Genomic DNA, 14,593 nt, shown 5'->3' with positions numbered 1-14,593 from the left:
TGGATTAGTGCTGGGTTTCACCTTTGTCCTGGTACACAACTCTTTTTTCTCCCTTGCCAGCCCCCACCAGGTGTTAGGGATTGAGCTGAGGACCTTGTGCATGGTAGGCAAGTGCTTTACCATTTGAGCTACACCCCAACCTGGTGTAAAGATTACTAGTACTTCCTTTCATTCTCACAGTTTTCCAGTTTGGATAATAAATTATGTGGTTATGCTAATTATAGCAATTGTTGGAAACCAAGGACTTTCAGGAATAATATACTATAGGCTTCTCCATTTGTTTTAAGATCAAATTAAAGCAGCTGAAAATTTTAAGATTTTATAGGTTATATTCATCCTAAACTAATGGCCTCTGGAGGCAGAATTTAACTTAAAAAAATTCTTATTTATTTATTTCCCCACATTTTTAAGATTGGTGAATAATAGTTGTACCTATTGGGATTTGTTGTTACATATACATACATGCACACACTATAACAACATAACTTGGCCAGTATCACTCTCCAGCATTTTCCCCCTCCCTCCCTGCCTCTTACCCCTTGTAGAATTTAACTTTTAGACAGGTTTTATTTTGTATGATGATTTAAAAAGTAGTAATAATTTGAATGTCTCTCTACAAGGTGGCTATTTTCCTCCACCCTTTTACCTCATGTCTCCCCAGCCCCTGTAGGCATTTCCTAACTTAGCAATTTATTTTGCATATATTATCATATTTAAATCTCAATTGCAAAAAAAAAACTTGTCAGTATCCATTCTCTAGGAAACCAAGTATGCTTCAAAATCAAAACTTAGGGTTTGTTAAACAATAGGACTTGTTAAAACACAAATTTGCTGAGACCCAGCACAGACTTTCTGTTTCAATAGGTTCAGGGAAGAACTGAATTTACATTTTAAACAAATCCCCAGGAAGTACAGTGCTGTCCCACTGAGAACTACCGGTTTAGAGACACCATAAGTTGCTCGAGCTACTCCAGATAACAAATGACGGACCTCCATATTAAATGTTCTTTCTTTCTCACAGCATTAATAAAAACACATGGCAATCTTCAAAAGTGACAAGCAAATCTTTTCAAGTTTGGAGAAGCCAGCAGAGAGAGAGAAAAGGAAAATGCACATATGAACACCATCAGCGATTTCAGACAATTATCACTAAACAGGCATGATAATTTCATGAAGGGGAAACAGACATAAAAGAGGAGACTGTAACCAGTGTGGAGGCACATGCCTGTAATGAAGCAACCAGGAGGCTGAGGTAGGAGGATCTTAAGTCTGAGGCTTCACTATGTGGTGAGATACTCTCGAAACAAAAAATAAAAAGGGCTGGGAATGTGGTAGAACACCCCTGGGCTCAATCCCTAATACCAGCCAACCAACAAACAACAAACACCCCCCCCACACACACACATATTATGTAGTGGTCCAAAAGTGCTTTCACTCTCCTAGAATTATTATTGTTATTCTTGGGCTATTCATCCACGGGACTCAATGGAATGGATATTTAAAACTCTTAGCAGATTCAGCAGTTTGCAACCAAACTGCCTCCAATTTACAAAGGATGAGGTCTTCTTTTTTCAGTACTGGGGATCAAACTCAAAAGGTGCTTTTCCACTGAGCTATATGTCCAGCTCTTTTCATTTTTTTGTGACATGGCCTCAAGCTTGTGATCCTCTTTCCTCAGTCTCCCAAGTTGTTGGGTTTACAGGTCTGCAATGCCATGCCTGGCTTAGGGTTGAGGACTTGAAAGAGATGCTATTGCATGTTAGTTCCAGAGGGATAAGACATCCAAGCATAGAGTTTATAAAAACTAGCCCTAGAAGAGAAGTGATATAGTGCTGCCGCCAAGATAGCTATCAAAAAAAAACAGACAAGAAGTCACACAGCAGTGGGTGCATGGATTCAGTGGGGTCCTGTTAAGACTAATGATGACCTTCTCAGAAGTCAGTGAGGGCCAGAGGTAGTTCTGTGACTAGATATCTCCTGTTCTGTCCTACAATGTTACATCAGCCTCCCCTGTATCAGAGCTCCAGCTTAGAGATGAAGATAAGGATGGAAGAAGCTGATGTAGCTCAGGGGCAGAGTGGGAGCTAGGGGATGGGAACCCCGGCTCCCTCTAGTCATTGGTTGGGTGCTGCTTCTAGGGAGTGTTAATTCTGGGCACTTTCAGCCTGTACTGCACAGGCAGAGCAGACTGATGACCACAAGAAGCCCTTGCATGAAAAGTTACAGGAGCTGGAAGTTGGAAGTGGGATGTTGACAGTGTCCATAACAGGAAACTATCTACAGAGATTAAAGATGGGCAAAGAATCAGACAGACATGTTTTTAATATATCTCTCTCTCTCTCTCTCTTTCTTTCTTTTCTTTTTCTTTTTCTTTTTTTTTGAGGTGGGTCTCCCTATGTTGCTTGGGCTGGCCTCAGAATTGTACTCACTTCTCCAGTAGCAGGGATTATAGGTGCTCTTTACTTTGCCTGGCTGTTTTTAAGCTTTAGATATGAAACTATCTCTAAGGGGTTGCTACTGAACGCCTGCTACTAAAAGAACAGCTATTGGTAAACATCTTAAAATTAAGTTCAGGAACAAGATAGTAATGATCACTCTAGTGGTATTACTTAACTAGTGGTATTACTTAACACAATGAGAAAATTAAGTAAGCTCTTATGTAAGTAAGAGCTTAAGAATTGGAAAGTGAAAGATATATTTGTTACTATTTAAAAGTATGATAGTTTTCTCTTATAGACAACTCAATAAAATCAAAGGACAGGTTATAAGAACTAATAAAAGAGTTACTGGATAAAGATCTATAATACAAATAGAAATTGGAAACTGTAGTGGTAACATATTCTTTTATATTATTAAAAACTCCAGACAAACCTAAAGAACCTAGGAATGAATCTTTCAAAAAAGAAAAGAAAAAGGAAAAGATAAAAACTGACATGAATGTTAGCAGACAGTAAATTTAAATATAGTAATATAATAATTAGCCATTAATTTATAAATTCTGTGTAATTCCAATTGGAATCTAATAAAGATTATTTTGAAGTGTGTATGTAAAACTTGGCAGATTCTAAAATTAATATAAAAAGGCCAAGGTCCCAAAAGAATCAAGGCAATTGTGAAAAAGAAAACAAGGGAAAGAGGAATTGTCTTACCAGCTAGCATGGCCTATTATAAACCTATAATTAGGACAGTGTGGTGTTGCTACAAAAATAGACAAACTGATCAATGGAACTGAATATATATCCAGGAGCCCAGCAGTTCTTACACAGTAACTTGGTCTAAGATAGAGTGGCATCACAATCTGTGGGGAATATATAAGCTACTTAATTTATGATGCCAGGTCTAAGGGCTTTCCCTGTTTGGTGGGGGCTTGTTTGATCCATATCTCATACCACATACAAAAATAATTCCAGATGGCTTAAAGACTCAAAACAAAACAAACAAAACCCCCCAAAAAACAACTCCTTGGGAATCAATCTAACAAAAGAGGTGAAAGACCTCTACAATAAAAACTACAGAACACTAAACAAATAAATTAAAGAAAACCCCAGAAGATGAAAAGATCTCCCATGCTCTAGATAGGCAGAATTAATATTGTCAATGGCCATACTACCAAAAGCATTATACAGATTTAATGCAATTCCTATTAAAATCCCAATGACATTCTTCATAGAAATAGAAAAGGCAATCATAAAATTCATTTGGAAAAAACAAGAGACCCAGAATAACCAAAGCAATCCTTAGAAAGAAAAGTGAAGCAGGAGGCATCACAACACCAGAACTTAAACTATACTCCAGAGCTATAGTAACAAAAATGGCATGGTATTGGCACCAAAATAGACTTCTAGACCAATGGTACAGAACAGAGGACACAGAGACAAAATCACATAAATACAGTTATCTCATACTAGACAAAGCTGCTAAAAATATTTACTGGAGAAAAGATAGCCTATTCAATAACTGGTACTGGCAAAACTGGAAATCTATATGTAGCAAAATGAAATTAAACCTCTATCTCTCACCCTACACAAAAAATCAACTCAAAGTGGATCAAAGACTTAGGCACTAGAACATAGACCTGCACCTAATAGAAGAAAAAGTAGGCTCAGATCTTCACTGTGTCGGCCCAGGATCTGAGTTCCTTAACAAGACTCCTAAAATGCAAGAAGTAAAATCCAAGAATCAATAAAAGGGATGGATTCAAATTAAAAAGGTTTTTCCAGCAAAGGAAACAATCAATAATAGGAGGAGAGAGCCTACAGATTGGGAGAAAATCTTTACCGCATGCACCTTCGATAAAGCATTAATCTCCAGGATATATAAAGAACTCAAAAAACTTAACACCAAAAACAAACAAAAAACAAATAACCCAATCAATAAATGGGATAAGGAACTGAATAGACACTTCACAGAAGAAGAAACACCATCAATTAACAAATATATGAAATAGTGTTCAACATCTCTAGCAATTAAAGAAATGCAAATCAAAACTACACTAAGATTTCATCTTATTCTTGTATGAATAGCAATCATCAAGAATACAGACAACAGTAAATGTTGGCAAGGATGTGGGGGAAAAGGCACATTCATACATTGCTGGTGGGACTGCAAGTTGTTGCAACCACCATGGATTCCTCAGAAAACTTGAAATGGAACCACCATTTGACCCAGTTAACCCACTCCTCGGTTTATACCCAAAGGACTTAAAATCAGCATACTACAGTAATGCAGCCACATCAATGTTTATAGCAGCTCAATTCACAATAGCTAACCTATGGAAACAACCTAGGTGTCCTTCAATAGATAAATGGATAAAGAAAATGTGATATATATATTCAATGGAATATTACTCAGGTTTAAAGAAGAATGAAATTATGGCATTTGCCAGTAAATGGATGGAGTTGGAAAATATCTTGCTAAGCAAAATAAGCCAATCCCCCAAAGCAAAGGCTGAATGTTTTCTCTAATATGTGGATGCTAATTCACAATAACAAGGTGGGGGGCACTAGAGAAGAATAGAGTTAGAGGGAAGTGAAGCTGGGGAGGAGACATGGGGATAGGAAGGATAGTAGAACAAAACAGACATTATTACTTTATGTATATATGTGACTGCACGACCAATGTGATTCTCCAATGTGTACACTCAGAAAAATGAGAAATTATATCCCATCTATATATGATACATCAAAGTGCATAAATACATTCTACTGTCATGTATAACTAATTAAAAAAATTAGAAAAATACACAAATCAACACTGTATATAATTTGCAGTTCCATATATACATGCTAGAGATTTAAACACATAGCCTGGAAGGACACACACTGAAGTTTTGATAAGTTTTTTGCTTCTGGAGAAAGAGGGAGAGAAATGGAAGAATAGGACTAAATGGATAGAGAAAAATCTTGAAGTTATTTGTAACATTTAATTTAAAAAAATTTGAGCTGAATATGATAAAATACTTACATTTGTTAATTCTAGGTTGTTGATTACAAGGGTACTGGTTATTTTTAATATTCTTTTCCATTTCACTTTTCAAAATAAAACAATTTTGTTAAAATAAGAAAAATATAAAAAAATGAACAATGGATAGAACTTAAAATTTAAAGGAATTCTAAAATGTTTCAAAATAAAAATGAAGTTCAGTCTTCCTATTAGAAAAATACAAATAACAAAATGCAAATATGAGATAAAATTTGTATCCATCATATGAGCAAGCATTTTAAAATGTCCATAGCTGATAAAGATATGGGAAAATGGGATTCTTCACACATTGCCCGTGGGAGTCTGAGAAAATGATAGCTGGTCACTGTCTTCCTGGAAAGCATCAAGGCAAATGATATAAAATGCAATCATTAGGTGACTAGAAAGCATATTATAAGAGAGTCAAATGTAAAAGGAATTTCAATAAGGTTTTTAGACTTCAGGATGAGGGGTAGGAATGAGGTCATGGGACAATCTGAGCACAGACACCTGTAACCAGTTTTCTTAGCAGAGAGCTAGATTGTATTTCATTAAAAGTAAAAATTAGGGAACTGGGGCTGTGGCTCAGTGGTAGTGCACTTGCCTGGCATGTGTGAGGCACTGGGTTTGATTCTCAACACCATGTATAAATAAATAAAATAAAGGTCTATTTAAAAATTTTAAAAAAAGAATATTTAAAAAAAGTAAAAATTATGGGGCTGGGGTTGTGGCTCAGGGGTAAGGTGCTCACCTAGAGTGTGTGAGACACTGGGTTTGATTCTCAGCACCACATATAAATAAATTAAATAAAGGTCCATTAGCAACTAAAAAGTATTTTTTAAAAAAGTAAAAATTAGAAAGTAATAAAAACAGTTATGTTTAAAATACTTTAATAATTGTCACGTGTGGTGATTTGTAATCACAAGGACTTGAGAACTGAGGCAGGGGCATCAAAATTTGAGGCCAGTCTTGGCAATGCAGAGTGACACTGTGTCCAATCCCCAGTACTGAAAGGAAAAAAACAAACAGTATATAGAATTGATGAGGTCATCAAATTATAGGATGTCAATTGAAAAGACTAGAATTTGAAATCCTTTACAGAAATTGTATATTGCACTTGCAAACAGAAAGCAGCAAAACAAACAAAAACCCATAAAAATGAATGTCTGTGGTTGGGTATAGTGGTGCACTCCTGTAATCTCAGTGGCTCTAGAGACTAAGGCAGGAGGATCACAGATTCAAAGCCAGTCTCAGAAATTTAGTGAGGCCCTAATCAAACCTGTCTTTTTTTTTTAACTTTTTTTTTTAAGAGAGAATTTTAATATTTATTTTTTAGTTTTCAGTGGACACAACGTCTTTGTTTGTATGTGGTGCTGAGGATCGAACCTGGGCCGCACGCATGTCGGGCAAGCACTCTACCACTTGAGCCATATCCCCAGCCCGCAAACCTGTCTTAAAATAAAAAGGTCTGGGGATCTGGGTCAGTGTTAAGATCCCTTGGGTTTAATCCCCAATACCTAAATAAATAAATAAATGTATGGGGCAACAAAAGTCGATTTATAAGTAATAGAATATTAGATATTGTGGGGAGCCATTCTGAATGACCCACGCCTTCCATCCTGAAGCAAGAAGCTCTACATTTCATGGTGACTTGGGCATTGTCCCAGCCCAGGAAGTAGAAGGCGTGTCTTCAGGAGCTACACTCACTTATTCCTTTGTAATACTACCCCTTTGCCCTGGTTTGGGATAGAATGTTCCATGGAAATGCCTTTTGTGTGTTCCCTTCTCTTGCTCTGTCTTTGGGTTTGACCTTCCTAGATGTCAATCAACCTGCTGACAGCAGACATCAGGAAGCTAGACTCAACCCCCTGAAACCTGATCCCTTCCCTCATTTGAATGGCTTCTCCTCAAAAAAGGGGTTCAGCATGTGCTCTCTTGCTCTCTATTTCTGCAGACCCTTAAGTTCAGAGGAGCCGTCCAGGACCAAAAGAAAAAAGTATCTCTTGTGTGATTTTGTGCAGCCCAGTTCACCCGGAGTGACCCTGAGTGTTTTAGTCGTGAGGAACACAAGATATTACTTTCAATTTCTTGAATTATTAAACAAAAGAATTGGTCTTGGGATTAGAAAAACCAACAAGATACAAGATACCTTTTCTTCCTTGGAGAAAACCATTAAAAGATATCTAGATATTTGTTATGACAATTTTCTTTGATTCATTGTATTAAAGTTTTAAAGGCTGCAATGCAACAGAAAAGTGCCATAGTGGTCTCACCCCTCTCTTTTGCCAGGAGAATATGCAGGCTTCCTAAAACCCCAGCTCCAATTTAGTATGGAGCAAGATCAGGGGAACTTAGCCTTCTCTTTATTCAGGTACCTAAGGTTGTCGAATTCTTGAATTAGCTTTGGTGATTAATTTTACATGTCAATTTGGTTGTGCCACCATACCCAGATATTTGTTGACACCAGTTTTGTTTGTGCAAAGGTATTTTTTAGATGCAATTGGCATTTAAATCAGTTACTATTATGTAGATGACACTCTGTAATGTTGGTAGATGACACTCTGTAATGTTGGTAGATGACACTCTGTAATGTTGGTAGGCCTTATCCACACAGTTGAAGGCCTTAAGGAAAAAAGATGGAGGTTCCTGGAGCTGGGGAATATAGCTCAGTTGGTAGAGTGCTTGCCTTGCATGCACAAAATCCTGGGTTCAATCCCTAGCAACCCCGCCACAAAAAAAAAAAAAAAAAAGCAAGCAGGTTCCCCAAGGAAGTGGGGGGTTTGATCGCAGGATCAAAGGCCAGGATGCCTTTGAACTTGAGTTGCAACATCAGTTCCTCCTTGGCTCTCCAGCAGACAGGCCTGCCCTGCAGAATTAAAATTTGCTAGCCCTTGCCATCAGGTGAGCCAATTCCTTAAATCTTTCTATTCTATTGGTTCTGTTTCTACAGAGAACTCTAATACAGCCTGTTCTCAACCTGTTCTCAACCTCTCAACACTTAATAGTTATAATTGTGCAATGAATCAAAGAAAATTGTCATAACAAATCAGAGTACGTAATATTTTTGTATTGCAGAACTGTGCCCAATTCCAGCCTTGGAATCACCTCTATAATCACCCCGTTCCTGCTGATGGGCAGAATCACAGCCTTTGGGGCAGGAGTCCCTTGTGTTTCTCATTTCTAGCAAAACAAAAACCTTCTTTATCCTTTTTCTCAAAACCTTGTCCAGTTATTGGATTAACATCGGGGACAAGGACAGAGCTTTTGGCAACAACTTGACTTGGGACTTTTCTGTAGATAATGAATGTACCTTTGATCCAAGAATCCTGATGTAGGAGTCAGGTAAATGGGTCAATGTCTAGAGTTCTCCCCATAAAATAAAACTATTTTAGTTATGACTTTTATTCAAATTTTCAGCAATTTTAATTTACGTAAAATGTCATTTTTTAACCCAGTGATTTCTAAAATATGTTTTTAAAATATTGAATAATTTATGGGGGTTGTAAAAATTGGACAGTCTGTTTAAATGAGGATGCTCCCCCATTAGTCTGCCTCCCCTTGGCTTCCCATGGCCCTTACCCCATTCATTAGTTCCACAGAGACCTAAAAGCACCTTAAAGCTGATATCTGAGTTAGACTTGTGGTCCTAGCACAATGTCAACTCACATCTGACATTGAGTTTCTGCTAAGTCTACTGATTGCTCCCGTCTCCTGTAGACAACATGTGCCCTGGCCCCGAGTTGGCACAGGAGAGCTGCTGGACCTAAGCTGCCCTGCCCAAGCTGCCTCAAATTCAGGGGATGACATCTGGCACCACCACTGCACAAAGCTGTCCAACATTGGCCAGTGGTTCCCATGAGCTCACATCACAGGTGGCTAGGGAGACAGTGGGAGAGAGCCCTCAGGAATAGCTGTGTAATCCTCCCAGAGCCAAGTCTAGATGAATTTTCCATTTAAGACTGTGAAAATGAATCTTCTTACCTATGACCATTGTTTTTCTTCATGATGTCCTCTGCACTTTCTGCAGGACCTGGCACAAAATAACTAATTTTTCCATTGCCATCATAAACTGAGCCATTTTATATGTACTGATGAGCAAAAATCTTTTTTTGTGAAATGAAAAAAAAAAAGAGTAATTAACCTGTGAAATTTTGCTTAAAAAGAGGTATATAAAATATGACGTAAAATTATATACACACATATACTTGCATTTACTTCCACTCACATCAAGGAACATTGAAAGAACACAGAGGAAACTACTGTTTACCTGTAGGGCAGGGTTTGGGGAAGGGACAAAATAGGGGCAGTATTGTTGCAAATCGTCTTGGGCACACCTTTTTATATATTATTGAGCCAAGTGAATGCATAACTCTTTAAAAATTAATATAGTTAAAATTATATTATTTATTTTTGGGGTATCCATTTTGTGGTGGCCAAAAGCTGAAATGGAAAACAGTAAACTACTATATCAATTTCTCTGAGGTTACTTGCTCATCTTTACTTTTTCCTGGGCTCAGAGATGGACCAAGTCCACCATACTTGAGTTTCTACTATATTTTAACTCTAGTGCCCATTATTGATTTAGTCTAGAATATTTTTCTCCCCCCCAAAATCTCCTGTGCCACCTGTTAGAATTTTGAGTTCTCTGGCAAATTTCTAAGCATGGCTTTTTATCTTCTTGAAAATAGCATGTACATAGTTGTTGTACAGTCTGTGTCCAAATATCCCAGCATCTGGAGACCCTGTTGTGTGTTATTTCTTCTTTACTGTCCTCCTTCTGGTGCCTGGTTACCTCTGATAATTTGGAAGACATATACAAGAAAGTATCTGTAGAAAGAAATCAAGGCCTAGGGTGATATTCTCTTCCTCCCAAAAGAATTCTAGTTTTTGATACAAGCAGTTTGGAGTCACCTTAAATAAGTTCTATGCTTGAGCATTTTTGGCCTTGGGACTTCCAGTTGCCATAAGCCTTTAAAGGATGCCAAAATTCAGTTTAGATTCTCAAACCCCCTACAGAATCAACAAATGCCCCCTTCTCCCAGAACAAAAGCAATCCCAAGTTCCAGGCTTGTGTCCACAGATTCTTTTCCCAAGTTTTGGCCTAGCAATTCCTTACTAGCCCTTTGAATTTTAAAATATTTTATCCAGCTTTTTTAGTTGTCTTCATCTGGAAGATTGGTCTGAATTACTCAGTCCTTAATGAAAGTAGAAATCCTTCTGATCCAGACCTCAGTTTTTTAGTGGTTTACTTTTCTCTGGACATGAGCTTCTTAGAAAAAAAAAATTTTTTTTCCGATTTCGTTTTTCTTTAGCAGTAAAGTCTACATTGGTTGCACACACACACACACACATTGCTTCCCTCACCTGCAGTCTGGGCTGGAAGAGAACCCTGCATCCTATACACCAAATATCCCAGGAGAGCTGAGGTCAGAGTGGCCCTCCTTACCAGACTCAGAAACAGCCTGTTGGTACAAATATTCAGGTGGGGCCTGGAGAAGGCAGGTGCACAGCCGTGGCTTTGATAATTTTCTCTTCAGTACAACACTAGCATGAGGAGCAGCCCTGGGTATAAAGGCCCCTGATAGGTCTCAGTTTGCAGAATAGGACGTGACAAGAAGATCGGAGCTGCAGCCAGCTCTAGAGGGAGAAAGAGGAGCCAAACAGAAAACAGAAGCTAAATGATGCATTAAAAACCTGTAAGTGCCCCCACGAAGATTTCCTCTTCGGCAGGCTTCACTTTTAAACAAAGCTTTTTCATTCCATTGGTTTGGGGTGAACTGTTCCCGGAGATTTTGCTAAATGGATAGGTATGGGGCGAATTGGGTCCGCAGGGAAGAATTTGTGGAGGCTAGTTTTCAGAGACTGTTCCTCTGTTGTAGGAAATCAAATGTAAATCTTCCCAGAGTCACTTACAGTACTTGTTTTTGGTGACTACTCTCAGTGGCCACTGGGGATTGCCTTCCAGGGTTCTGGGCTTCGGTTTCCTCATTTGTAGGTTGGGGATCACTACTCTGTGAGCGATTCAAGGCGCGCAGACCCAGGTGAGGCGCTGGCAACCCGAAGTCCGCCGGGTTAGAGAAGCCAGAAGGAGCGCGGAGACCAGAGAGAACCGACTGGCGGTGAGAGGACAGTCCAGCATCCTGGCTGCGGGCTATGCTGCCGCGACAGGCTTTGTGAGCCTAGAGGCGGCACAGGAAGTCTCTCCCTTTGAAGGCCGGACAAGGAGTGAGGCAGCTCTGGTGACAGTTGCTGGACATTAGGGTGGTTGGGGCAAAGCTGTTGGTGAGCACGCTCGGGAACGAACTGGGCGCGCGTCCCCACATCCGAATGGCTGAAGGTGTTTTAAAAAGCCTATTTGAAAAATAAACAATCTGGGAGTAATCTTGATTATATTTCCCCAGTTGAGGGGGTTCATTTTTGTTCTGCTTTTGTTTTTTAATCCTAAAGCACATATTCGCTTATGAATGCTACGAAGCTGCGGGCCCGGAGATGCGTGTTGGTGGAGGTTTTCTGCAAACTGCATTGTGCAGCCCTTGCCTCTGGAATTCGGAAGCCGCTGCAAAGACAGAAACTAAAAATTGCTTGAGCTCTGGAAGCTGCAGCCTCTGGCGACGGTTAGAGCTTTCAGTAGGGACTCATAGATAGATCCATGGGCGGCAACTCTGCTTCTCACCTTCAAGACCTCATCTGCCAAGATATCTGTCTTTTTCCGTTTAGACTCTCTTAAGGACTTCCTGATGGAAAACCGCCAAGGCTGGAAGCCTTCCAGGAGCACAACCTTACAGCTTGAAAACTCAGGGCGGGGTTCAATCCAGGTTCGCGCAGCTTGAGGCTCGCAGTGTAGGACCTCTTCAAGAAAAAAAAATATACAACATCAGACTAAATTAGGAATCAAAGTAAATATTAGCTTAGCATGCAAAAAGCAGTGTCAATAAATTATACAATTTAAAAAACCGACAAATACCGCAACCAAAAAAAATCCTGATAAATATTTCTAATAGTTGCCTGAACAACTGCTATATTTTCCTATATTTTTAGTTTTCTACTATTTGATTAACTCTTAATTTGATAACAGTTTGAAATGTGTTTTCTTGGTTCAGAATAATTTGGTATCTCTTCTAAATGTGGTTAATTTAAAAAAATTTTAAGTTACTATTGAAAATTTAGAAAAGTTGATTTTTATTTCACAATCATTGATAATCGCATGTCAATTTTTAATGCACTCATTTGGAAGGCTGCCAATGCTAAGAGTTTCTTTTATGATCCTAAGATTTTTTCAAGACATTTCAAGTTTCCTTTGGTAGTGACTCACTCTATAAATTGCTTATGGTCATTGACTTGTTCATTGCTAAATCCTTCTGGTAAAGTCCTTCTGGTAAATATCTGTGTAGATATTTTATGCCAAATCAACAAAAAATTTAAAATTTCTATGTGTTTATACAGTTTGTTCCTCTCATCAATAGATTACAAAAATCTAGGCATCAATTCTACTTAAAATTAATCTTTTCTCTCCAGTAAATTACTGGTTTTGGTTGGAAATGAAAAATAATTGTTACAATTTACTTTTCTTTCTTTCTTTCTTTCTTTTTTATACTGGTAATTTTACCAATTATCCCCAGCCCTTTTTATTTTTCATTTTGAGGCAGGGTCTCACTAAATTGCTAGGGCCTCACTAAGTTGCTGAGGTTGGCTTTGAGCCCACCATCCTCCTTCCTCAGCATCCCAAGTTGCTGGAATTACAGGCGAGCACCAGTGTTCCCAGCTCTTACAGTTCACTTTATTTTGGTGGGGGTGGGGGAGTAGGGGATTGAACTCAAGGGCACCCAACCACTGAGCCATCCCCAATTCTATTTTGTATTTTATTTAGAGACAGGGTCTCACTAAGTTGCTTAGTGCTTCGCTTTTGCTGAGCCTGACTTTGAACTCGCAATCCTCCTGTCTTAGCCTCCCAAACTGCTGGGATAACAGGTGTGGGCCACTGCGCCCATCTACAATTCACTTTTTTGATGTTAGAATAACTTCTGTTGAATTTATATAGAAGGCTGGGATATAGCTCAGTGGCACAGCGTTGTCCTGGTGTGCTCAAGATCCAGCACTGCCAAAAAAAAAAAAAAATTAGATTTTTGTAGAAATATGTAAAAAACAGTTTTATCTCATGACAAATGTACAATTGTATGTGTTGCATCGTAAATATACTCCTAAAGATGAGAGCTTCCATTTTGATTAGACATTGATGAGACTGAATCCTACATTTAGAATTTTCTGGTATTGGAAGGATTTATTGGCTCTGCTGCCACAGACTTCTGGTGCTTCATGTCTTCAGACACGTTCTTATGGTGACAATTCCTCTGACCTTGCACTTTAGTCTTTGCTGTCAAGTGAGTAATCTCAGCAGGTGGCAGAAGTATTCCTGGAAGCCATTTCTAAACTTAGCAATAACCTGATGAAACACAGAGGTATTTATAAGCCACATGTCTTAGTACACTCAAACCATGTAAGCCTAACTCAATTTCCCTTTTGCTGGATCCCCAAATGCCCACTGATACAAGGACAGAGGAAAGTTGGAATGGAAAAAGAAATGCTAACTGCAGTTAAATATACATTACTTTTGCAAATCTACAAAATAGTGTGACCATGTGAACACATTGCCACAGCCCATCCTGGGGCCTTGGAAATAGCCAGGGCAAGTGATGAACTTCATGGTACTTGTTTCTCTGCACACCCAATTACTTGAATCAGAATTGTATTTGAAGTTTCCTCTGCTGAAGTCTTACTTCAGGCTGACTCTCATAGCCTTATCGAACATCACTCTCTGCACTTGCTTATGCCTTTTGATTTTTCTCAATGCCTCAGTAAGTTTGGAATTTGCAGCTCATAAATTCCCATATTATAAGGAAGTGTCTAATTGTGTAGCCTCATCATTTTGTTGAAATAAGTGTGTCTAACTTAATGCCTACAGTAAGTCAACCACTTGTATACATTCCACTCAGGGTAGATTCATCCCTCTCCACAACTTCTATAAGCAAAATGTCCATACTGGTCCATCTGGCTGTTCTTAGGAGCAGATGTTTTGTAAGATTCTTTCTCAACCTGTGGATGATGAACTGCCTCAATACATTTCAGGTTAATTGGG

At 38.7% G+C, this 14,593-nt stretch overlaps 1 protein-coding gene and 1 long non-coding RNA gene across 11 annotated transcripts in view; one reads left to right on the top strand and one right to left on the bottom strand.

Annotated features, from left to right (window-relative positions):
* The window catches only part of Trim31 (tripartite motif containing 31), a 25,982-nt gene extending 14,520 nt beyond the window's left edge, over positions 1-11,462 (bottom strand). For 3 of the 10 annotated variants that reach the window (XM_071613584.1, XM_034635379.2, XM_027922101.3), the window contains exon 1: positions 10,825-11,462. The gene's annotated coding sequence lies outside the window, so the exon portion shown is untranslated. Of the gene's footprint in view, positions 1-5,463; positions 6,256-9,441; positions 9,564-10,824 lie in introns of those variants that run through there. The other 7 variants (XM_071613585.1, XM_027922103.3, XM_027922104.3 and 4 more) reach the window with 5 other exon arrangements.
* On the top strand, positions 11,072-14,593 carry LOC114080500 (uncharacterized). The gene is made up of 2 exons (XR_003580620.3): positions 11,072-11,156; positions 11,456-14,593. It is a non-coding gene; the product is annotated as an uncharacterized lncRNA (long non-coding RNA).

This window comes from Marmota flaviventris, chromosome 6, assembly GCF_047511675.1.
Source record: "Marmota flaviventris isolate mMarFla1 chromosome 6, mMarFla1.hap1, whole genome shotgun sequence".
In the NCBI taxonomy this organism is placed as follows: domain Eukaryota; kingdom Metazoa; phylum Chordata; class Mammalia; order Rodentia; family Sciuridae; genus Marmota; species Marmota flaviventris.
This window is presented reverse-complemented; position numbering and strand designations above follow the sequence as displayed.